General features: G+C 37.8%; 1 long non-coding RNA gene across 2 annotated transcripts in view; it reads right to left on the bottom strand.

Moving 5' to 3' along the window:
• Window positions 1-240: 240 nt before the first annotated feature.
• The window catches only part of LOC144293946 (uncharacterized), a 90,950-nt gene continuing 63,804 nt past the window's right edge, over window positions 241-27,386 (bottom strand). The window contains exons 3-4 of one of the 2 annotated variants that reach the window (XR_013361296.1): window positions 4,818-4,986; window positions 241-3,887 (exon numbers count right to left, since the gene is read on the bottom strand). This is a non-coding gene — a long non-coding RNA (uncharacterized LOC144293946). The remainder of the gene's footprint in view (window positions 3,888-4,817; window positions 4,987-27,386) is intronic. The other variant, XR_013361295.1, reaches the window with a different exon arrangement.

The raw sequence follows: 27,386 nt of genomic DNA, 5'->3' as shown, positions 1-27,386 counted from the left end.
TTGTTTAGCATTATTTTACTCTCTAGTTTTATCCATGCTGTTGCAAATGGTGAGGTCTCATTCTTGTTTATAGATGAATAATATTTCATTGAATATACATACCACATCTTCTTTTATTCATCTATCAATGGACACTTGGGCTGCTTCCATTATTTATTTATTTATTTATTTATTTATTTATTTATTTATTTATTTATTTATTATTTTTAAAGATTTTATTTATTTATTCATGATAGACACAGAGAGAGAGAGAGAGGGAGGGAGGCAGAGACACAGGCAGAGGGAGAAGCAGGCTCCATGCAGGGAGCCCGACGTGGGACTCGATCCCACATCTCCAGGATCATGTCCTGGGTGCTTAAACTGCTGAGCCACCCAGGCTGCCCTGCTTCCATAATTTAGCTATTATAAATAATACTGCAATAAACATATGTGTGAATGTATCTTTTAAATTAGCATTTTTGTATTCTTTGAGTAGTTACTATGGCTTTCTTTTCACTTCAATTGCATGAAAAATGCTTTTTCATTTCTTCACTTAAAAGCTGCATGTGGCTTTAGGTCTGAAATGAGTCTCTTGTAGGCAGCATATACATGAGTCTTGCTTTTTATCCATTCCATCACCCCATAACTTTTGATTGTAACATTTAGTCCATTTACATTCAAAGTAATGATTGTAGGTATGTACTGATGGTCATTTTGTTACTTGTTGTATGGTGGTTTTGTAGATCTTCTCTGTTCCTTTCTTCTCTTGCTCTCTTCTCTCATGGTTTGTTGGCTTTCTTTAGTGATATATTTGAATTCCTTCCTCTTTATTTTTTGCATACCTATTACTGGTTTTTGGGTTGTGGTTACCATTAGGTTTAAACAAAACATCTTATGCATATAGCAGTCCATATTAAGTTTATGGTTATTGAAGTTTGAACCCACTCTTTATACCTCTCCCCCTCACATACATTTTAGGTATTTGGTGCCACACTCTACATCCTTTTATTTTTGGAATCCTTTGACTGATTTTTGTAGATATATGTACCTTTACTGCTTTTGTGGTTTCTATTTTTCTTACTCATGCTATGGTTTTTCCTTTCTACTCAGAGTTCTTTTAACATTTCTTGTAGGATTGGTTTAATGATCATGAATTCCTTTAACTTTTGTCTGTTTGGGAAACTCTTTATTTCTTCTTCTATTCTGAATGATAACCTTGCTGGATACAGTATTCTGGGCTGCAGTTTTTTTGTTTTTGTTTTTTGCTTTCAGCATTTTGAATATATAATGCCACTCCCTTGTAGCCTGTAAAGTTTCTGCTGAAAAATTAGCTGATAGCTTTATGGGGGTTTCCCTTGTATATAACTGTTTTTGTTTCTCTTGCTGTTTTTAAAATTCTCTATCACTACTTTTTACCATTTCACTTACTCTGTGTCTTGGTGTGGACCTCATTGGGTGGATTTTTGCGGGGGATCTCTGTGCCTCCTGGATCTGGATTTGTGTCCTTCCTAGATTAGGGAAGTTTTTAGCTATTATTTTTTTAATTAAATTTTCTGCCCTCCCCCCTTCTCTCTCTTCTCCTTCTAGGGTCCCTATAATGTGGATATTATTACACTTGATGGTGTCCCTGAGTTCCCTAAGTCTATTCTCATTTATTATTATTATTTCTCTCTCTTATTGCCATTACTCTGTTCTCCAGGTCACTGGCCCATTCTTCTGCTTCCTCTAGTCTACTATTTATTTACTTACTTATTTTAAAGGTTTTGTTTATTTATTTGAGACAGAGATAGTAAGAGAGCACAAGCGGGGAGAAGAGGGAGAATCAAGCTCCAAGGAGAGCGTGAGCAGGCAGCCCGATGTAGGGCTCAATCCCAGGACCCTGGAATCATGACCTGAACCAAAGGCAGGCACTTAATGGACTAAGCCACCCATGCTCTCCAATCCAGTGTATTTTTTATTTCAATTATTGAGTTCTTCATCTCTGACTGGTTCTTTTTTATATTTTCTCTTTGTTAAGGGTCTCACTGAGGTCCTCCACTTTTTCTCAGGTCCAGTGAATATCTTTACAATTATTTAAATTTTTCTATTAGGCACATTACTATCTCCATTTAGTTTAGCTCTTTTGTTCTCTCTTTTTCCTGTTTTATTCATTTGGGACATATTCCTCTATCTCCTTACTTTTATCTTACTCTCTGTATCTGTTTCTATGTGTTAGGAAAGTCAGCTACGTCTCTTGCTTGTGAAAATAGTGGTCTTATGAATAAGAAGTCCTGTAGTGCCCTACAGTGCAATGTCTCCTGTTCACCAGAACCTGGTGCTTCAGGGGTGGCAGGGGTGTGTGTTGCATGCATCCTATTGCTGTGGCTGAGCCACTTTTGCTTTCAGCCCAGTCTCTTTGCCTGTTGTGGGCAGTGTTTGGTCCCTCTGGTGTTAGTGGACCAGTATGGGGATGCCTTGGGCCCCTGTTGTTTCAGACTGGGTATTTGCCAGTGATGCAGTAGCACCAAACTGCAGGGCACTTTCCCTGTGTTGTCCCCTGAGAAGCTTTCATTGGTGGGTAGGGACTGCAGTCAAACCAGATGTCTGTCCCCACCTACTGCTGGGGGGCTGCAGTTTGACAGATGTGTGTGGTTATCTTCCCCGAGTCACTTTGGCATGATGCTGGTCCCTGTCAAGACTGCTTACAACCTGCTAGGCTTATGGCACCACTTTGGATGGCTTCTAGCCAAGGGCATATTGGAAAGGACACATCTACAAGAGAACATAGGGGCAAGGTGTGTGGTGTTGGCAAGGTTAACAAGGTACATCTACTGTGAGAGAAAACCTGAAGCTGGGCTGGAGGGGACATGTCTGCAGAACATGGGGTTAGGGAACATTGTAACTTGTTAGGTAACAAGTGTTGGCCTATACTGGTTCCCACAGGTATCTATGTGTCTAGACTGGGGGGCTGGGGAAGGAAATGGCACCTGCCAGCTCTTTTATTCTTGGAGAAGTCTCCCAGTGATTCCTGTACCTATCACATGTGCTCTGAGATTAGTAAACAAATCTCCCTCCTATCTATCCCAGGAGTTTTTCAAACTGCTACTTCTATGCTGTATCTGTGAAGGGCCATTTTTTTGTGCTACCTCCTTCAGGGCAAGAGCTCTGTTTCCTCTTGTCCTCCCAGTTCTCCCAGAGCTAAGCCTGCTGATTTTTAAAGCTACATATCATGTGCAGATTCCTCCTGCCTTGGGTGCCTGGTTATGAAGGTCTGTTTCTCTCCCCTTTCCATGCCCATGGTATCCCTCCCTCCTTTGGATAGTTTTGTGGGTCTGTTTAGCCCTGACTGCATTGCCCTTCCTATCTTCTTCAGTGTGGCCTCTTCTCTATATTTAGTTGTGGAGAGTCTCTTGTGCCATTCTTTGAGTCATTTTCTGGGCATTTACACTGATGTGGATATTATCTAGTTGTATTGGTGGGCCAAGGTGAGCTTAGGGTCCCTACTCTGCCATCTTCCCTGGAAGTCTTTGTAATATATTTTATTTATGACAAAGGAATATTGACTACAGAACTGTGTCCATGATGTTGTCTATGTCATGAGGCTTCTCTTGGGGCAGGGCACAGAAGAATATCACTCAGCACTAGGAGGATATAGCAGATTGCTTTCTTCAAAGATGGCCATACTAATACACTTTTCATCTCATCTCATCTGTTCTTACAATGTGGTGCTGCCATTCCTCCATCCAGGGATGGGGGCCTATATTCTTGCCCCTTGAATGTCAGCAGATCTTTGTGATATCTTGACTAGCAGAGAAAATAATCCTACGTGACTTCTGAGGATAGGTCATAAAAAGTATACATCTTCTGTCCAGCTCACTCTCTCTCTGTTGGTCTCATCCTTGGATTCTAGTCACCATGCTGTAAGGAAACTAAGCATAGAAAGGCCACATGTAGTAGATATCCTAGGTACCATTAAGTCCCCCTTAGCTATTCAAGTCTACCCAGCCAATAGACAGCATCAACTGCTACACATGTACTTGAGATAATTTCATCTCCATCTTTTGAGACCTCAACTGAGGCTCCAGAAATTGTGGAGGAGGGGTCAGTCAATTCTGTTACACAGTGTTTTAATTCCTGACCCAGAAAATCCATGAATATACAATGATTTTTTATGTTATTATACTTTGGGATCATTTGTTATAGCAACCAAAGTAACTGTAACAGAGGGATCCTATCCAAGGACTACTGTGGTCCCCCTATCCGGGAAGAAGGAAGAGAGTCTGAGTGATGTTTTGGACTGGAAGGATGAGGCAAGGGGTAGTAAGAGGTAGGCAAGGGTGTAAAGCAAGGTATAGAACAGATGGGATCAGAGGATTCAAGAACCAAATCTGAGAACTGGGGGACTCTTGGCATGTGGTAAGTAGGCATTTACTATCCAAAGAGCCTGGTTTGCCTTGCAGCAAAGAGTGGTTCCAGATCAGAGAGGTGGTAGAGAAGGTTATCTTGGAAGCCAATGGGTGGGCTTCAGCATGCTGTAAAAAGGATTTGGACATCAGATGGGTGGCTGGACTAAATGATAATATTTAGGGGTGCCTGGCTGGCTCAGTCAGAAGAACATGCAACTCTTGATCTCGTGGTTATGAGCTCAAGCCCCACATTAGGTATAGAGATTACTTCAATAAATGAAACTTTGAAAAAATAAATAAGTGATGAAATTTAATGTTCTTTCAGTTCTGATAATCCATGAAGTTCTTAGAAAAGCATAAAATACTATGCAAATGTATATATTAATATTAATGCATACTCTGTGGGCCTGATAAGAAGAGGCTTAATAGAAATTGGTAGGTAGCTAGGGATACCTGGGTTGCTCAGTCAGTTGAGTGGCTGGCTCTTGATTTTGGGTCATGTCATGATCTCAGGGACCTGGGATCAAGCCTCTTACATTGGGGTCCATGCTCAGGAATGAGGATTTTCTCTCTCCCTCTCCTTCTTCCCTTCCCCTGCTCTTTCTCTCTAAAATAAATAAATCTTAAAAAAAGAAGAATAAAATAAATTGGTATGTAGCTTAAAGTCAAGGCAAGAAGCTAAATAATTATCATAGGGTTAGTGGAGGCATCACTGTATCCCCCTTGTGTGATGGCAAGATATATTTCCACTATACCATCCACCATATGCTAACCTTCAGTTACTCATTAGAGTCCAGGCTCCAAGGAATATTCTCCTAAGATGAGGGGAAGTGAGGAAGAAGAAATAAATCCATATGGGAAGTAGGTGACACCACAGACATGGGAAAGAGGTAACTCCAACTCCTGGAGCCAACATTTATATACATTGTTGGAGAATGGGTGTAAAGGCAACCGGAAATGTAGTAGCTCCTGCCCTACATTCTCCAAATTATTCATAATATCTCTATTGATCCATTTATTGCAATAGCTTTTCATTATCAGTTCAATTAGGCTGACTTTTAATGTCTAAAGGGCAGGGATCAGATATCTTCATGTCCTTGGTGGTTAATATAAACCTGAAAGAGAACAGGAACTCAATAATTGTTTGATAAATATGTAGACAGAGGGAATGGCTGGCTGGCTGGCTGGCTGGCTGGCTGGATAGGTAGGTAGATGGATGGACAGATAACATTTCCTGTTGGATATTTAAAGGTTGGCAAGCCTATGAACCAAGTGCTGGCTTGGTATTCCAGTACTTAGGAAATCTGGCCCAGAGTCTTTGAATATGGGTAGGTGAGGGGTACAAAGAAATCTGGACATTTATGAGTAGTCTTCTGATACTTCTGTATCAACTTATCCTCCTTAGAATTGTTCTTTAAACTACTGTGGAGCCCTATGATGGGTCCTCCACCAATTAAGTATATTGTTCCTTTATTCAAAAAATATTTATTGAGTGCCCTAGTCCCCATGCTAGGCATTGGAGATAAAGATATAAACAGGTTGTGACTCTGACTACTCATAATCAAACACAATCTGATAGTGCAAGGACAGTAGAAGAAGATGCTGCAGGGACATGATAAGAGCAGATACATTGATCTATGAAAGATCAAGGAAGATTTCCCATAGAGAATGATGTGGAGTGCTGAGTGAGGAATCAGGCAAAATGAATGGGGATGAGTACTCTAGGCAGAAAGAAAAGCATATGCAAAAGTCTAGAAACAAGCTAAAGCCAGAAAAGCTTCAGAAACAGAGGCATTCTATTGGGCCATATATTAAGCCATAAACAAGTATGAAGACTCACAGAAGATCCCTTTCTATTTGAACTGAAAAAAAGGTCTGTTAGCTGAAAAGCCTATTTGCTGTCCTGAAAGGGCCAAATTGTAAGTTCCTGGTCAGCTAGGACTGTGTTTTTCTCATCTTTGTGGCCACAGCGGGCTAGCTTTCTTACACAGAGAAGGAACTCAGCACCTATTCTACACCTAAAACTTCCCTTAACATGTGAGCAGATTCTAATTTTCTTCTAGGAGATCCTGTGCTCCAAGGTGTTCAGACTGAAGGCAACGGTCTTGCACTCTTGCCTATGGAAACAACTCTGTATAAGCCTTTGGCTATCTCCTAATGACTGTGTATCTAGGTAGCTTTGTCTTGAGTTTCCTAAGAAGGAGATCCTAAGACAAAGAGCTGGGTGCTAGTGGTTCATTGGAGAGGTAATCCCAGGAAACACTGGTAAGGGTAAGGGGAGGTAAGACAGGCAAGGGAAGGGAGCCAATAAAGGATATGCTAAGTGAGTTTACTGCTATATTACTGCTATAGGGGCTTGAACCTCTGTGAGTCTTTGGGGAATTGTATAGAGAACATCTCAGACTTGGTTCAGAAAAGAGGGAGTGGAGGTATTTATCCCACCAAATTCCATGTCTCATTGATTGATTCGGGGCAGCTCCTGAGAAAGAACTTCCAACATTTCTGGCCTGCCCCCCATGCAGGAAAAGGAAGTGAAGGGTTATGGGTAGGGTACTGAAGCATTTGCTACTGGTTGCCTCCTACTTAGGCCCTAAGCCTTACTCCTGTGGCTGAGACACACAGGAAGTCATGTCCCAGAGATCCAGGTCTCTGGATCATCATCTGGTCTTGTGCTAAGGGGGATTTCCCGATGGCAGGCAGGTTGAGGTCAATCCTGTGTCATTGCTCTGTTTGATCTACTGGGGTACTAAAGAAGTCACAAAATTCTTTGCTCACTTTTTTAAAGCTTCTTCCAACCCATATTCCAACTGTATTTACACTTCAGTTAATTTTTCATCTTCTGTATTGATATAATTTTTGTTTTTAATCAACATTACATTAAAATTTTCTCACCCTGACATGGTTCCTTGTTTTCTGCCTCACCCTTCCCCATGTCACAGTGCTGAAGAGATGTGGGACAGTCCAATGGTGATGGGGAAATGAAGTTTGGAAACTAGAAATAATGTCACAAGGTCATGTGGCTAGCTAAAAACAGAGCCAGGACTAGAACTCAAGTCTCTGGGCTTCTAGTTTCAGAAGCTGACAAACTGGTCATTGGGCTAAAACCAGGCTACTGCCTAGTTTTGTAAGTAAACATTTATTAGGACATTTGTTTACATGTTATATATAGTTTCTTTCATGCTACAACAGCAGGGCTGAGTAGTTGCAACAGAGACAGTATGTGCCCCACAAAGCCAACATGTTTACTATCTGGCCCTTTACAGAAAATGTGTCTGTTCTCAGCCACTGTGTATTCCTTTGTCCCCTAATCCCCAACTCTTGCATTATCTGCAGTTACAGTATCATCTCATATACAATTTCTCATTTACACTGCACAAGAACCCAGGTATTTCCATTTTATGGATGATAACATTAGGGCATAAAAAGGCTAAGTTACTTGCCCAAGATTACATAGCTGGTTGAAAGATAGAGGCAAGACTCAAATCCACATCTTTTGACTTTAAGTTTATGTGTTTTTTTCCACCAAGCCTCTGCTCTCTCTTGGGCTGTCATGCCTGTCCCCGGTTTAATTCCTAAATACTCATTCATTCAGGCAAGAGCCTCCTTCAATAGATGTATAGCTTTCTGTAGGGCACGAGTAATCTAGATGTATATCTTCATGTTTTTCTTGTTGCCTTCAACTCAAACATACTGCTGGTACAAGATAAGTTATAAGAATCCAGGAACAAAGTCATAAATTTTGATAATGTAGGTGGTTGTTTTTTATAAACTGTAATTTATTGGGGTAGAAATGTAAGCCTTTCAAATGCAGAGGACTGGGAAGATTTATCTGTGGCATACTGCACTAGAACTCAGTCTCACTAGTTAAATATTCCAGAAAGGTTTAATGTACCCAGTTGTGACCATTCCAAGCAAGAGCATTTTGTCTGAAATATTACAGTGGGACCATATGGTTCAGATAGTTGTCTGACAAATATATCAAGAGATAAAAGAATTACAAAAATTGAACACATGCCTCACTAGAAGCATGTATACAGGTGATTTATATTGAGAATCACTATTATACTAAAAAAGAATTTGTGGTCCCATCATAATTCATCTATAGCTAGCTCTAGACATTTAACATTTAAATGGTAAATTTAAATTATCTTATGATAAACAGTAGGATTCTATGTTTTACACACTTTTGGGTTAAAATTGACAAACTACCTTCAAACTATCACACACACATGACTTACCATGTGAATTTGACAACACTCAAACTGGTCTGTACCCCTTTCAAGGAGAAAAGTCCACTTTTTTCCCACCCTCCCTCTGCTCCCTTGGGCTCATGACTTTCCTTAAGTCTCACTTTTAAAAACCCACCCATTCAGCCAAGAGCCTCATGGCTTTTTCCATGACTTACATCATCTCAGGTGTATGTCTCTCATGTTTTTCTGTTGTCTCCAAACCAAACAAAAAAGGGAACTCTGACACAAGATAAATTACAAGAATCTAGGACCACATTTGGATGTTGCAGCAATATAAAATGCCTATAATCTTTTCTAAATGCTTTCTCTAAATCTCTGTGTTCCTTTCTTTGCAGACCAGTAACCAATAGCCCACAGAACAGCACCAATCTGCACTTTGAATGGCACTCAAAGAGAAAGATTTCCCATTCTTTATTTTCCATGTTGCGCTGGTTTTCTATTGTAAGCTCCTTTCTATATTCCCTCCCATCCTCTCAGAATTGGCCCTATTGCTTCCTTATTTCTATCTGTGAAACAGAATTGCACTTTCATCATAGTATTGTTAAGAAGGTTTTGATTCCCTTGGTAAGGTTTGCCAACCAAAAATGCTGGCTCCCTACTTCATGTACTCTCCTGGGAATGGCAGTGCTGTGCAAGACTCTCTTCTATTCTGAGTTGTGTAAGACTCTCTTCTATTCCACCTACACTTGGGTAGCATCTGCCACTTAGCCAGGGCAAAGGGAGGTACTGTTTAACATCTTTGTGACAGGAAGTGTCACTTCCCCATTGGCATCCAAGTCTAAAATAGATATCCCCACTGGGCAGAAACACTGTAGCCATGACACTACCTGTATCCTGTCATTGCCCTGGGAACTACCCCTTCCCACCCCTCTCCTCTGCCCATGGCTGAAGTCCTATTTGATTGGCTGCATTTCTAGTTGATCATATCATACTGAATATTAAGTAGCTAGAACATTCATTTTTGACAGTTACCTTGCCTGAAAGCCTAGTTGTCCCCATCAGTTTAACCCGCCCCTCCATTAAGATCAGGTTGACAGACACGCTCTTAACTAGAAGAGAGAAGAGCATATTTTAAACTATACCAATCCCATCTGAAGTGTTAATTGCTGATATACACTGTGAAGTAGCATTTTTAAATGGATGAAATTTTAGCCTTTACTCCTGGTTGGTGTTTAGACTTTGATGGCTAAATTTCTCTAGAAGATAAATTATTTTGGGAACAGCTTGGGAATAGAACTGGCTTCTGTTCAAATTAAAGTTTGTCACCATCATACATTTTGCTTCCACATCCTCTCATCTCTACTTTTAGCCGTGTGACTTGCTAATTCCCCTGTATTTCAAAGGTGAGACGTGCCAACATTGACGGAGGTAGTGAGTTACTGGGGGAAAGGAAAGAGACTTTGACCTTGGAGAAAACATTACAAGTAAATGTTACTTTAAATGCTTGGAGGAAAAGGTACATTGTTAGTTACAGGGAATTAAAGAGAATGATTAAAAATACTAAACTTTTTAAAGATGAAAGACATGCCTTATTAAATTAAAATCTTACACAAATGCCAAAAAAAAAAAAATACTGTAGTTTGAGGAACCTGTAAGAAATGTGAAGATTCTGTTTTCTCAATCCATTGAAGTCCCATATCTCAGAAAAACTGAGACTCACAGCTTTCAAAACAATTTAAACTCCTAAGCCATGACATTCGGTAAGCTTCTGGCCATCACCAATTTCAGGAGGTTCCAAGGATTATCTTCCTTCTCCCTCACCTCCCTTCTTCATGTTGATTCTAGCAGCTGATATTTAAAGATGTGGATGACAAGAAATAATGCCATTTCCTCCACTGTTTTAAAAAAAGAATTGTTGAACTCAGACATGACTGTCACTCACAGCCCCAACATTTGACTGACACTTTTTAAAAAGCTATGTTTTTCTTTCAAAACAAGGGTGACAGTTCCTGCATTAAAAAAAAAAAAAAAGAAAAAGAAAAAAAAAAACCTCTTCCATCAACTGGGAAACACAATCACTAGAAATTTTTGGCACACTACTTTGGGAGAAAGAGGTGATTGAGAAGAAAACAGGCTAATGTTGAGTACATTTGTTTAGAGCAACTGTCCAAGTCGTATCCCAGAGTCAGGGCAGATTCCAGCAATTTCTTTCTCATTCCATATCTGTTAGTTTTGGTCAGTGATGATTAATGGTTATAATGGTGACTTTTATACACATGAAGATCCCGACCATCAAAGGAAGAATAAATAAATATTGATTGGTACACTGTCCTTACTAAGGCAAGAAATTATACCAAAACATTATTTAAAAGAAAATCACAGGCCCAAAATAGAGTCCCTTGTGCTAGGCCCATGTCACTAAACCATGGTTTAATACTTAACCTAACTGCAGTTTTAATCTTCCTTAAGAATGCAATCTTAACTGGTCAGTCTAGAATTTCCTGGTCAGCAACTGAGAGGTAATTCAATCTAATAAGACCCTTTTGTCTCTGCCAAAGGAAGGTCAACTTTTCTGTTGATGACTTTTTTGTGCTATCATTTCTATGCTTTTAAAAATTTTCCCTTTTGTACAGATCTTTTGTGCTCCTGTCTAGTTGGTAGATGAGATACAGCCTGATTCATGAATAGTTCAATAAAACTGACTAGGTCTTCAAATTTAACTTGATTAAATCTTTGTTATTTAATATTTCAGAAAGATTTTCAACTTTAGTTGAAACCTTCATTTTAACCAATTGATTAAAAAAACCTAGAATCCAGATTCCTTGAATACTCTGGTTAAACTATTATCTCATCTGTAAAATAAGAAAGTTCTAGCAGAAAGTTCCTTCATTTATTTAGCAAAGACTTATTAAGTGCCGAATCTGTGCCAAATACTGTATTAGGTGCTGGAAATACAGTCATGAGCAAAACAAAATTCCTGCACTCACATGACTTATAGATTAGTGGGAAATATATATAAAAAGCAAATAATTGTATAAATACTTTATAATTCCAATTGTGGTAGATCCTACAAAGAGGAAATACAAGATGTTATAAGAAAGTGTCATGCGGACAGAGAAACCTATCTGGGATTCCTAAATCCCAGCAATAAAAGCATGTGCAAAGGTGCTGAGGTGGAGGTGGAGTTCTATCCTTTAGAGAAAAGGAGAGTGGAAAAACAGCTTAAATGGTATAAGTAAGTTGATCAGGGATGACTCCAGAGACCATGCAGTGACTAGATCAGTTAGGGCTTTGTTGGTCATAATGATGAGTTCATATTTTATCCAAATAACAAAGAGAAACTGTGGCTAGGACACCTATTTGTTCCCCAATATCTGTTCATACCTTTTTTCCTTTAGCAATAGAACACCTGAATGTAGGCAGACACACAGCTGCCCAAAATAAAGGCTACATTTCCCAGACTCTTATGTGATGGAGCTCTTGCCGATGAAGTGTAAGCAGCAGTGACAGAAGCAACTTCCAGGAAGTATCTTTAAAGAAAAGGGTGTACTATTCCTTCTCTCAAGTGGGACTGCTGAAGGGATGGCAGGAATTTAAGTAGCCATCTTGGACCATGAAGGTAGAAGTTACATACCGAGGACAGCAATACCACAAGGTGAATGAAACCTGATTACCTGTCACCATAAGGGGCCACACTACTTGTGGTTGGATATCTCTGGGCTTCCACTATGTGAGAGGAGATTACACAGAATTACACATCTACTCAAGCCCTCTTAGACTTTCTGTCAGTCTCTGCTGAATCTATTCTTACTTGATTCAGAACTCATTTCTTAAAAAGAGAGGTTAAAGAAAGGTCTTTCATGATGGGATTATCATCTGTTAGCCCACAAATTTCTCTGACCTTTACAACAGACCTGAATATTTAATCTAAGAAATAAAACCAGAGCAAAGCTTTTGTTTGCTTACTCATTCATTTTTTTATTCATTCACTTAATCACTTGGCACCTGCTACATACAAAGTACTTGTCTTAGGTGTAGAGGACAAAACACAAATACTTTGATGTCTAACCTAAAAGGACTTATAATTTGAAAATACGATGTGGATGACCCAAGAAGACAGTTAAAGAAAAGCTGATGTTAAGAACAGGACAATTCACTGAGATAATAAAACTACCATACATTGAGTCTACTTGTACCTATAAAGCTACGACATGGACTAAACTCCATTCCAATTCAGAAACTATCTAAACTAATAATCGAACATACAAAGTTTCAGAACAACAGGAAACTTTAAAGAAAGCCACTACCTGTCTAATTAATAGGATTCTGCTGACCTCAGCAGACCACTCAAGCAAAGTAAACAGGCAAAGATCATTTCCTCCTTTGAAACTAGGGATTAACAAAGAAAACTCAGCCAAACACTGGGCTTCAAACACCTGCTGATGAAATCTGTTTTATCATTGTCATTGCCAAAGCTAGTCCCCAGTCACAGGTTTATCATAGTTGCTGAGATCTTACTTAAGAATTACTGCTGCAGTTTTATTGGAGAGAAACCTGATATGATATTTAGAAGTAAAGTTGAAGAGCCAAATGTCTCAGCAAACAATCCTTTAAGAACATTTACGAGCATACACCAGCTAAGGGAGGAAGCCCATGGAAGATAGTGTGCTACAGTCTTAGGGAGGGCTATTTTTTTAGCACTTCTGTGCCAGGGATTGTGTAAAGCACATATTATAGGAGAGCTTGCTTAATATTGATAATATTTCTGTGAGATTTGAATGTTGTCTCCTTTAACACATAAAGAAACTGAGGCTGAAGAGGATATGATTTACCCAGATCATGCAATCCAGATGCATTCTATTCATTGAGTCAGGCAACATGAAACTCTGTGGGAGATGGTGTCTTCAACTGTAAATTGGAAGTGAGGGGTGTTAGCAGATGGTCTCTAAGGGCATTTTCCTTGTAAAAGCCAACTATAGTTCTCCACCTAATAGCTAACAAGCCTGTTTCTGAGCCTTGGGACCAGTTCTAGCAAGAGTAAAGTCTTCTCCTTGTACTAAGTTAATAAAACCAGCACAATAAACCAACTGTCTCTCTAGTGACTCTTCATCTTAAGATGAAGATCTTCATTTAAGATTTGAAAACATTTTAAGATGTATGAAAACTGGCACTTCGAGACACTTTGGTGCAAACTTTTATGGAAAAAAACGAGAAACATTTTACAATACTGACACTTAAAAACTTAAATTCTGTAATTCTGTTTGATGATGGGTTACTTCTGTCTTATGTAAAAGTTTGGAGAAAGGCATTTAAGCTAGTGTAGCAGCTCTGCTTGATGAGGTTCTCAGGGACATAGGATTCCCCCAGGCCAGTGCTCTATCATCCCTATGATGTGGCCCTTGTCTTCAAGGTCCAAGAAAGGGGTTAGAGCTCCAGACACATCTGCATACTAGGCATTAATATAAAACATAAAGAAGGAGAAAAGAGTGTTTACCAGTTAAGAAGATATCAGATATTCCACATAGTACTTGTGCTTACATCCCAGAATTTAGTCAGTCCTAGGGCCAAGTGTTCTAATAACAGAGATATGAGATATAGTCGTCTTTATTCTGGGCAGTGAAACACTCAGCTAAAAGTCTAAGGCTTTATAATGAAGGAAAAGGAATAAAACAGGCACTGGTAATAGTCAGTGGTCAATGCAGTAAGTAAATAAGAAGGAAAGGAGTTTGTACATTATGATACTATGTGTGAAGAAAAAATATGTGAATACACATATAAAATATCCTCAGAAACACTCTAGAAACTGACAGCTTCTTAGAGCCCTTCAATACTGTTTAAATTGTCACCATGAGTACAAATTGCTTTTATGATTTGAAATCTTAATTTGGCAATTGATAAAATTTATACAAGAATGGATCAAGAAACTTGAGAGAAATATACACAAATATTAAGGAAATTGTCTGTGGGGGGATACAGCAGCAAGTTACTAATTGTTCTTTTATTTTTTCTGCAATAATTTCTGCTTCTAAACACAGGTACTGGGGCACCCAGGTGGCTCAGTAGTTGAGCGTCTGCCTTTGGCTCAGGCCATGATCCTGGGGTCCCAGGATCGAGTCCTGCATTGAGCTCCCTGTGGAGAGACTGCTTCTCCTTCTGCCTATGTCTCTGCCTCTTTCTGTGTGTTTCTCATGAATGAATAAATAAAAATTTAAAAAAATAATACACAAGGTACTGCTTCAAAAGTCAAGATGAATTAAGATGGAGTTAAATTAAGAGTAAAATATGCTAAGTGAAAGAAGTCAAACTCAAAAGAGTATATAGTGTATGATCTAAACTAAAGGGCATTCAGGAACAGGTAAGTCTATTGGAAGAGGGAACATATCAGTAGTAAAACCAGAGGTTAGAGATAAAGGAGGATGTGACCACAAAATCTCAGATTGGAGAGGCTACAGCATGAAGAAATTTTTTACAGTGATAAAAATAGTCTATATCTTTTTTTATCCTAATCATAGAAATTTTAACCCTATGAAAAATATTCCAGAGTACAGAGAAAGAGGGAACACTGCTCAAATAATCTGATGAGGCTAGCCTAATCTTCATAGTAAAAACTGACAAAGATAACGTGAGAAAAAAATTGAAAGTCAATTTCAAGTCATGAACATAGATATAAAAATCAAAAAATATTAGCAAACTATATCAGAAAACAGATTTTTAAAGATAATAATATATGACTAAAGTTAAGTTTATCACAGAAATGAGTAGTTAACATTAGAAAATCAATTAATATAACCACAATCTTACTCTAAAGGAGAAGTATTACACATTACCTTAATAGACACAGTAAAAATATCTCCTAGAATTTAGTATACAGGTCTGATAAACATTCTTAACAAACTAGTAATACAAAGAAACTTCCTTAACCAATAAATGATATCTGCCAAAATCCTAAAGTAAACATTATACCTAATTGTCAATATTGAAAGCATTTCTTTTAAGCTGAGGGAATGAAAAAAAAAAAAAAAACAACAGAGCACCTGCCATCATCTCTTATATTCAACCTCATACTGAAGGTTCTAGCCAATAAAAAAAGAAAAAAAAAAAGAAAGTTAAAGAATAAAGATAAGATGTGATTCACAATAAAACAGTCATTATCCGGGATCCCTGGGTGGCGCAGCGGTTTGGCGCCTGCCTTTGGCCCAGGGCGCAATCCTGGAGACCCGGGATCGAATCCCACGTCGGGCTCCCGGTGCATGGAGCCTGCTTCTCCCTCTGCCTGTGTCTCTGCCTCATTCTCTCTCTCTCTCTCTCTCTCTCTCTCTCTCTCTCTGTGACTATCAGAAATAAATAAAAATTAAAAAAATATATTAAAAAAAACAGTCATTATCCATAGTTGATATATCTACACATGAACTCCAGAGAACCTACATACCAATATTAGAGCTCATTAAAGATATAAGCAAGTTCATCAGATACAAAAATCCATACATAAAAGTCTAGTGCATTTCTATCCATAATCAATACTTAGAGTAATTTTTAAGAGATGCCATTTACAATAGCATTTAAAGAGCATTAAGTACCTGGAAATAATTGTCCTAGAGATATGCAAGGCCAATGAAGAAAATTATACAACTTCTGCGAACTGTATTTAAAAAAACAAAAGTAATAGAGAAATAATACTATGCAGATATATTAAAAAATTTGATGTTATAAAAATATCAATTCTCCCCTAATTAATCTACAGTATCAATGTAGTTTTAACAAAAATTGCAACAAGTCTTTATTTTTAACTCAACGACCTATATTCAAAAGTGTATTTGGAAAAGCAAAGGGTCAAGAATAGCCAAAATATTCCCCAAAAGGAGAATAAGATGGGAACTTGCCTGATCATATACCAATATATATCATAAAGATATAATTGTTAAAACACTATAAACACTATACACTAATGGACACAAGAATAGACAAAAAGTCCAATGAAACAGAATGGAGAGCCTAGAAATAGAACTACACACATATAGAAACTAGATATATGGCAGAATCGGCAAAATAGCCTAGGAGGTAAAGGATGGTCTTTTCTATCGTGCTGGGGCTACTGGTTATCTATTATACACTATACATACTTCTTCATACCATACATCGAAATCAGTTCTAGGTCAAGTAAAGATTTAAATATGAAAAACTGACATATACCAAGTATTTAGAAGACAATATAGAAGCATAGATTTACAACCTTGAAGGAAAGAATTTCTTCAATAAGATACCAAAAGGCACAAAAATCATACAACATATGATTATAGCCTTAGTTACATTAAAATCAAGCTTGTTTATCCAAAGATACTGAAAAGAATAAAATGAGAGGCCAAAATTTGGAAATCTTTGTAACATATACAACTAACAAAGTATCAGTAATAAAACATACTATAAAAGCTTCCACAAATCAATAAGAAAAAGACCATATAACAGAAAAACAGACTAAAGAAGAAACACTTCAAGAAGAGAAAATATGAATGGCCCATAAACACATGAATAGATGCTCAAGTTCATTAGTAATAAGTGGAATGTAAATTAAAACCACACCAAAATAAAATTTCACTCCTACAAGCTAGCAAAAATTAAGAAATCTGAAAATATCTAATGTTGGAGACATTATTGAGCAACAGAAATTCTCACAAATACTGTTGGGAGAGGATGAATTGGTACAACCATATTGAAAGACACTTCGACATTAAGAGTGTTGAAATTTTGTATACCTTAGGATTCAACTTACATTTCTATTTAGGGCATATGTGCCCTAGAGAACTTTTTACATGTGTGTATAAGAATATTTATAGCTTCCTGTACATAATAGCAAAAAAGCTGGAAATAATCCAAACATCCTTCAATAGAAGAACAAATAATTCTTATGTGAAAGATACAGGTGATGGAATTGTATATGAAGTGAAAATAAACTACAGCAACATACATCAACATGGATGAACCTCAAAAGTGTGAAATTTAATAAATATATCAAATTTGCATATAGAAACATTAACATAAATTTCAAAATATGTAAAACCAATCAATATATTATTTAAAAATATAAACATATAAACTATTGCAAAAGAAGGACAAATAGGAACATGAAAATATGCTCAATATCATTAGCTATCAGAGAAATGTAAATCAAAAGCACAAGATGCCACTTCATTACCCACTAAGATGGCTATCATAAAAAAGACAGATAATCCCAAATGTTGGTAAGAATGTGGAGAAATTGAAACACTCACATATACTTCTGATGAGAATGTGAAATGTTCAGTCACATTGGAAAATGTCCTGGCAGTTCCTCACAAAGTTAAATATGGCATTAGCAATATAACCCAGAAATTCTACTTCCAAGTATTGAAACACTCTAAAGAAAATTGAAAACAAGTCCACACAAAATGTATGTATGCAAGTGTTCATAGTAGTGTTATTCGTAATAGTAAAAAAAACTGCAAACAGCCTAAATGCCCTTCACCAGATGAATGGATAAATAAATGTGGTCTATGCATATAATATCATTAGCAATAAAAAGGAATGAATTACTAATGCAGACTACAATGTGGATGAACCTTAAAAACATTACCCTAAGTGAAAGAAGCTAGGCACAGGGGCCACATAGCATATGACTCCATTTATATGAAATGCCCCAAATAAGCAAATCTAAATAGACATAAAGTTGATTAGTAATTGCTTAGGGTTGGGACAGGACAAGTTGGAGAATGGAAAGTAAGGATAAAGGGGTACAGGATTTCTTTGGGGGATGATAAAAATGTTCAAAAATTATTGTGGTGATGGTTGCACAACTCTGAATGTACTAAAAATCACTCAATTATACAAATTGAGTTCATTGCATGCTATGTGAATTATATCTCAAAAAAGCTGTTATAAAAGATTAAAAAAGGTCAAGGCTCATTAAGAGAAAGGTAAATATGTGAGGTGATGGGTATATTAATTAACTTGATGGAGGGAATCTTTTCACAATTCATACATATATCAAATCATGCTGTACATTTTAAATAACTAACAGTTTTGTCAATTATACTTCAGTAGAGCTGAAAAAGATAAGGGCAAGAGAATGGAAACACAAAATTCAGAATGGGGAGAGAATGGAATGGAAACAAGGAAGGACCTACAGAACATTTCATGGTAAGATGCTTTTTACTAAACTAAATGGAGCTACATATATGTATTCTGTATCATAATCTACCATATATATTTAAAATATTTTAATGGCCAATAAGTATATGAAAAAGTTGAAACTCTTCAACATTAATAAAACAACAGTCACATGGTTGTCTTTAATCCTATGAAACTGCCAAGGGTTGGCATTTGCATGATGAAATATATGCTCTTATATACTGCTTGGGGGCTGGCGGTTACACATTGCAGGAGCCTTTCTGTGGGACACTTTGATAATGTGCATCATGAGCCTTAATGTATAAATACTCTTTCTCCTAGTATTTCCTTTTCTAGGCATATATTTATATCTCTCTTCCCTTGAATCTTTGGCAGGCCCTAAGACTTGCTTTGATTAACAGAATAAGGCAAAAGTGATGGGACATCCAAGCCTGAGTCTTTTTTAAAAGGATTATCTTTCTCCCTCTTGGGATCCAGTTACCATACTGCAAAGAAGTTCAGGTTTCACTATGAAGTGATAAAAACAAAACAAAACGAAACAAAACAAAACAAAAAACCAGAAAAACCACATGGAGAGTCCTGGAGGTGGTCAGACTGTCTCTGATGATGCAGCCCAAGCCAAGTTATCAGCTGAGTACAGCCACAGGAGTGACTTTAGCTCTATCACATGGACCAGAATTTCCCAGCTGAGCCCAATCAACCCACAGAATAGTGATGAAATCATGTTGTTTTAAGCCACTAAGTTTGGGATGGTCTGTAATGCAGCAACAGAACGAAATAATATCCTAAAGAAATAATGAGAGATATCAACAAATACTTATGTATAAGGCTGTTCACATAAGTAATAGCAAAAAACATTAGAATTAATCTAAATGTCTGTGTTGAACTTCTGTTGTTGCTTTGGCTACTCAGCATTCCATTTCTTTTATTATAACAGTATCCAGAATTTCTTCTATGAAAAGCTCCCTCTTCATTTTCAGTCAATGTGGTTCCAATGAGGTTTCCCTGTGCACCAGGAGTGGACATATGACTCAGATCCAGCACCAGATCTCCCCCCTGGAATTGGTTCAGGGATGGGCCATGACTCACACAATATGGTCACAATCAGAGTGAATCTCAGATTTGTATAGGAGCTATAGGAAAGAATTTTCTTTCTTTTGAGACTGTTGATAGTCTAAATGATTGAAGACAAGAATTCCTAAGAAACTGGGAATTAAGTGAACACTGCAGGCAGTAGAACTGAAGGATGAAGAGAAACAGGTCTAGATGACATTTTTGAGCTTCTAGATCAAGCGATTCCCTGGACTTTCTGGGCATGTATCCCAACAAGAGTCTTTTTTGGCTTGTCCCAGTTAAATGGAATTTTCTGTCTCTTGCAACCAAGATTCCTAATCAATACAAGGCCTGTCTTAGGGAAAGTTTGCTTCTGTTAGGGAAAGGAGCAGACATCCATTCAAAAAAGAGAGGAAGCAAAAGAAGGGAAGATCTTATGGGCATCATGAGACCTGGACAGTTACCAAGCCACAAACCTCTGCATTTTTCATGGTCTCTGTTTTAAATATGTCTGTAGCATTTCTTTCTGTTTTATAGACAGCTTCTTCTGTCCCTTCTATACAGGCTTTGTAATAATCTCAATCTTCAGAGTTTATGTTACCTTTAAACTCATCTCCATAAATATAAGAGACATGGTTTTAGCAGCCAATGTCAAATTCCCAAAGGAAAAAATCTGATTCACTCAGCTTTGGCTGAATGTCTACCTTTGGTGAAATCAGCCATGTCCAAAGGCAATGATCATGAAATCTCTAGGTGTTGCTTTATTTGGAGCTGTTAGCTGGATTCCCTAAAGCAAGATATAGGCAAAAAGTAAATGATATGCATATCTAAAATATCACAAAGTGAGGGAAGAATGTGTGATTAAGGAGTGATACACTATAGGATAGTATGCAGCCACCAAAGACATGTTTCTGAAAAGTGCTTAATATTCTTCAACAAATGGTGCTGGGACAACTAGATTTCCACATGCAAAAGAATGAAGTTGGAGCCTTATTTCACACCACATACAAAAATTAACTCAAAATAGATAAAAGAGCTAAGTATAAGCATTAAAACTATAATACTTCTAGAAGAAAACATAGGTATAAATCTCCATGATCTTGGGTTTGACAAGGCTTTCTTAGATATGACACCAAAGCAACAAAAGAAAAAATAAACTGGACTTCATAAAAAGAAAACATTTTTATACTTCAAATAACACTATCAAGTAAATGAAAAGACATCCTATGAAATTGAAGAAAATATTTGCAAATTATATATCTAATAAGGATTTAATATCCAGGACATATAAAGAAGTTCTCTAAACCAACAACAAAAGAAAAACAATCCAATTAAAAAATGGGAGAAGGACTTGAATAGATATTTCTTTAAAGAAGATATACAAATTGCCAACAAATATATGAAAAGATGCTCAATGTCATTAGTCATTAAGGACATGCATATCAAAATCATAATGAGATATCATTTAACCTCCTTAAAATTCTTATAATAAAACACAAGTGTAAAATTCCATAACCTTGCATTAGATTTCTTAGATATGACATCAAAAATTCAAGTGATGAAAGGAAAAATAAAGTATATGATCAAGAAAGTGAAAAGAAAACCCACACAACGGGAGACAATATTGCACCTGCATACAGAATACATAAAGAACTCCTACAATATATAATAAAGAGAAAATAACCCAATTATTAAAATGGGCAAAGGATTTGGATGGATATTTCTCCAGATAAAACATATGAATATCTTCTGTAAAATGTAGATGAAGACATTTTACTAGTATGGATAAAAATAAAAGACAATATAATGTGTTGACAAGGATGTGCAGAAATTGCGACCCTTACACATTGCTGATAGGAATGTAAAGTGGTATAGCTACTGTGGAAGACATTTTGGCAGTTCCTCAAAAAGTTAAACATTGAATTACCATATGATACAGCAATCAGACTCCTAAGTAGATATCCAGGAGAATTAAAAAAAATGTCTACACAAAAACCTATATGTGAAGTTCATAGCAGTGTTATTCATAATAGTCAAAAGTAGAATGAATCCAAATGTCCATCAATTGATGAACAGGTTTTTTTAAAACATGGTATATTCATAAAATTGAATATTCATTAGCAATAAAACAGTGAAGTGCTGATACATGAATGAATATCTATCATGATACATGAAGTGCTATCACATGAATGAATATTGAAAACATTATCTTAAATGAAAGAAGCCAGACACAAGAAACCACGTATTGTAAAGATTCTACTTGTAGGAAATGCCCAGAATAGGCAATATATAGAAACAGAAAATAAATTACTGTTTTCCAGATGATGTGGGGGAAGGAGGACTGGATAGTGATTACTAATGGCTCTGGAATTCCTTTTTGGGGTGATGACTATATGCTGAAATTAGATAGTGGTAATGTTTGCCCAATTCTGATATACAAAAAAATACTGAATTGTATATTTAAAAGGATGTATTTATGATATGTGCTTATATCTCAAAAAAGCTGTCACTTTTTAAACGTCCATACTGATCTTTTCACCTTTTTAAACTATAAAACTAATATATGCTTATGTAAAATATCATACTTTCAATTGTTTATAACACACAAAAAAGAATATAATAGTAAGTTCCCACAAGGAAGCCACAGGTAATTGCTGGGGGGGGGGGGGGTGGGCATATGCCAACAGAGTTCTCTAAATATTAAGTTTTTACAAAAATTCTACATTTTACACTGTTACATACTGAAAAACTTACATTTAAATTTTTTTAAAGATTTTATTTATTCATGAGAGACACAGAGAGAGAGGTAGAGGCATAGGCAGAGGGAGAAGCAGGCTCCCTGCAAGGAGCCCAGTGTGGGACTCAATCCTGGACCCTGGGGTCACATCTTGAGCTGAAGGCAGACGCTCAATCGCTGAGCCACCCAGGCGTCCCTAAAATTTACATTTTTAACTTAATTTTTTTCTCTTAGAATATATCAAAATGTCATTCTTAAGTCAGTAAATATAACTCTACTTCCTTTGTAATTGCTTTGTAATATTATGGTGTATGAATATAACAATTTATTTGACCACTTCTATATAGTTGTACATTGGAATTGTTTCAGTTTTCCAATGCTCCAGTGCGTATCCTTCATAAGTAATTTTTATAAAAATTTCCATGTGGCTAAAAGTCACAGCAAACTGTGGATGTCTTTTTAGGTACACAGTAGATAGTGGATATCTACTGTTTCAACTTGCCTATTTCCATTCCCTCATCTTCTTGTAGCAGATCTCCTTTTTCTTTGGGGAACTGCCTCTTCCTATCTCCCTAACCAGATATGGTTCTGGTGGGATGGTAAATCAGAGTACTCTGCTCCTTGGGTCATGGTAACCGGTCCAACAGGACCTATTAACCCAAGCAGAGCTATCAGATTCCTCCCATGGGATTTTATACATAGATGGTGGGAAACGGAGGATCATTCTTTGCCTAGGAGTAGTTAGTTCCCTGAGAAATAGGAATGTGGAGCTTACTAAAACCAGACTACCTCTTCCCTATTCTCTGCATGTAGCCCATTTAGAGGCAGAAAAATAAGGGAGAATTACACTGCACAGAGAGAAAAAGATTGAGAATGAGCTACTGATTCAGCCGTGCCTGAAGTAATATCCACCCCTGGACTTTCCAGTTATATAATAAATTCTCTATTTTCATGTAATGGAAAGCCTTATTGGCTTAGTACATTATTCAGCATCTTTTTCAGAGCCAGATTTCTGACTGGAGGGCTGGATGCTCCGGTTGTCTAGATGCTAAAAGAGAAATGCCCCTAGTGCTTACGTATATAGAGTCAGCACAATCCACACAGTCCCTAAGTACCTACAACTGTTTGGTTAGATGGGTTCCCCGGTTTCCTAGCAATCAAGTTCCCCTTCCCCTTCCTCAACACAATTACACTCTTGTGAAATCTCCTTTTAAGGCTACTTTTAATGGGTACATTTGGAAGACAGAAAAGAAGGCATGGAAATACACACAATGTAATTTACCCCAGGTCTTGAGACCTGAGACTATGTGAGAGGTGGTCTAACCTATAGATTCAGAACATTCACTGGCAGACTAAAAATAGCAAGAGATTTTACCCTTAAAATTCTGGTTTGCTTATACCTGATTACTTTTGTAAAAAATAATAGTACATATTATAAACACCTCAGGATGTCATAACAAAATACCATGGACTGAGTGGCTTAAGCAACAGAAAATTATCTCTCACAGTTCTATAGACTAGAAAACAGATCAGGGAGCCTCCCTGGTCAGGTTCTGGTAAGGACTGTTCCTGGTGTGCAAAAAGCCACTTTCTCATTGTGTCCTCACATGGCCTTTCTTCTGTGCGTGTGTGGAGACAGATGGGGTGGAGAATCTCTTCCTCTTCTTATAAGGCCACCAATTTCATCATGAAGGTTCCATCCTCATGATCTAATTACTTCCCAGAGGCCCCATCTCTAAATATTATCACATTGGAGGTTTGGGCTTCTGCATGTGAATTTGGTGGGGAAGGGACAGAAACATTCTATCCCTAGTGGTATTGGAATATTATTAAAATATTTTTTAAAGACTTTATTTAAAAAAAAAAAAAAGACTTTATTTATTTATTTGACAGAGAGTGAGAGAGAAAGCACAAGCAGGGGGAGAGGCAAAGGGAGAAGCAGATTCCCTGCTGAGCAAGGAGCCGACATGGGGCTCGATCCCAGGACACAGGGATCATGATCTGAGACAAAGGCAGACACTTAACCAAGCCACCCAGGCATCCCTAAAATATTTTTTTTTATTTTTAATTCATGACATTTACAACAGCCGTGTAACAGGGCAGGCTACATTTATATCACATTACTAATTCATGGACACCTTAAGGGACTTGCCCAGAGTCACACATCAGTGTTCCCCTTACTATGGACTAATCTCATTGTCTTCTGGCCTAAGAGGCTTCTGATAATTTTCTCATCTATATGCAATGTCATATTAGGCATGGCAACGCCAGGATTGAATGATGTTTATGCTACTTTTATTTGTAATGTACAAGGCTCTTGCCCTCTGTCTCAGATTCAATATCAGATTATACTGAAGTCAGTTAATAAACAGGTAAGTATTGTAATAAATGTGGCCACATAGGGTAAACAGCAGACTAAAAATGTCAAAACTAATGTTATTCTCATTCTGTGACACTGCCTGTACTGGAATCTCTGTCCATCCAGGGGCTCACCCAGAATCTGTGTTACTCTTGACCCCGGACTCTTGCCCTCATTCACTAAATAAATGCATTTACAAAGGGTCTACTTTCAAAACAGGAGTGGGATCTACCCCATCTCACCATCTCCACCATCACCAAATCTTGCAATAGGATCCAAGCTGGTTTCTCTGCTCCTTCCTCCTTGCTAGGCTTGCCAAAAAACATTGAGCACCCAGTTAAACTTGGGCAACCAATAAACAATGATTTCAGATACACAATGAACACTTTTTAGTATAAGTGCATCCCATACAATATTTGGAACATGCCTATCCGTTGTTAATGTGAATTTCAAATTTAACTAAGTAAATTTAGTTCACCTGAATTTTTATTTGCTGATGCTCTTAAACCTCACCTCTTTTCTGCCTCCAGTTCTCACAGCAGAGTGAGCTTCTGAAAATGCCAAACTGATCATGTCACTCCCATGCTTAAATTCAATATTGTGTCATTGCTCTTAGAAAAAAACAAACAAAAACAACCCAATGTCTTGACAATAAGTTCTGCAGTATCTATTCCTGAAGGTAAATAGTTTAGGTCTTGGAACCAAACTGCTTGGTGCTTGCTTTAAACATCTCACTCAAAGGAACCTTCCCAACATCCTGATCCTAACTGAGGAACTCCTATAATTCCTCATTGTGTCCTTTACTAACCTATCACACCTCTGCAGATCACTTACTCCGCACTCTCCCTATCTTCCACATACCTCTGTTTGAGTAACACGCCACACCTCTTGCCCCGCCCCTAGCAGAGGAACAACGACCCCTCTGATTGGTGGGTTTGAGAGAAGGAACGAGGCAAGCGTGGCCTCATCCCGCACACCTGCTCGTCTGGACTCCTCTAGGCTTGCAAGGTAGGCTTGATGGAATAGGCTCAGCCCTGTGGCTTGAGGATTTGAGGGAGAGGGACGATATGTCCAATGCAGGAGGAAACATTAACAAGCCTGGCTTGCCATACCATCGCCGTGTTCTTTTGATCAGCAATGAAGACGATATTTTTATCTTTATCTGCTTTACTTCTGTGCCTCTTAGTTTCTAAACCAAGTTGGGGGGAAAGGGGGATGTGAGGGTGGGGTGGGCGGGGGTGAAGAATCTGGGTCTTAATTACAAGCCTCCTAAACCTTCAGGAGCATTCACTACAAGTTCTATTTACATGTCTATTTATGATTGTTTAGTTGTTTTTTTCTAATGTGCAGAGATCATGTCAGGTTTTTTTGTTAACTGTTGTTTCTCCAGTGCCTACTATAATGCTAGGTACAGATTTCTACTTTCTCAATATCAGGATGCTTGAATAAATAAATGAGACTTGTTGCCTCCCATAGCGCTGCCATGCTGCCACTCCATCACACTGAGCATAGTTAAGCCCAGTCTTGGGATGGTGCTGACAGGTGTTTGGAGCTCTGTGGTCATGGCTAAGAGTATCATGAAATTGCACACATGTCAGTGTGGGTAACGAAGGACAGCTTGCACAGATTTGCCCACCTGGGCTTCAGAACATCTAGGACTATGTTGTCCCCACCAGGTATACTTGCTTAGCGCGGTATCAGTCTGAGTGGGATTTGAGCTGCTCTTCTCTTATGGACTCAGATTTGGGTATTTGGTCACCTCCTGCTGGTCTCATCTTACAACTGAGTGAATCCTGCAGGGAAACCCCTAGTCCAGTTCCTGGCTTTCTCCACTTTCCCACTGGGTCCAGTGGAGGCCCAATAGACTGTGCCTGCATGAATTATGAGAGATAGTTTCACAGCCTATAAACCTCACTACAATGGGAGGAAACAATGCACACTGGCTTTAGTTGAGGCAAATTGCAAGCAATTACCTTTCATGAGACAGCCAGTTTAGCTGTAATTCAAAGACTTTTTTCTAACACTTGGGGTTCTGCATAAGGGAAGTCTCCTTGGTATGACCATGACCCTGAAATTGATGATTTTCTGACTAATAAATATTTATTGAGTGCCTTCTACTTGGGAGGATCATCGTGTGCACATTTAACAGAAGTTAACACAACTATGCAATAACAACAGTAATATTGGCTAAACCTTCTGTACCACTTAGAATGGGCCAGACACACAGTTTTTACCTGTATTAATTAACTCATTTCATTCTCACAACAACCTCCCCAAGGTTGGTGCCATCATTATTCCCATTTCACGGATAGGAAACTGAGCCACACAGAGGTTAAATAATTTGCCCAAGGTCAAGACACTAACTAATCAGTGATGGAACAGGCCTTCAAATCCAGATAGTCTGTCTACACTGGACAGACTCTTAACCACAACCTCTACACCATATGCTTCCTAGCATGTGGATGACTATTTAAATAATGAGTGCATTTCTACCTACCAGTTTATTTAATGAGCTTGGGGTG

Source organism: Canis aureus, chromosome 22 (assembly GCF_053574225.1).
Source record: "Canis aureus isolate CA01 chromosome 22, VMU_Caureus_v.1.0, whole genome shotgun sequence".
Classification (NCBI taxonomy): domain Eukaryota; kingdom Metazoa; phylum Chordata; class Mammalia; order Carnivora; family Canidae; genus Canis; species Canis aureus.
The sequence above is the reverse complement of the archived record's forward strand: the minus strand, read 5'-3'. Positions and strand labels throughout refer to the sequence as shown.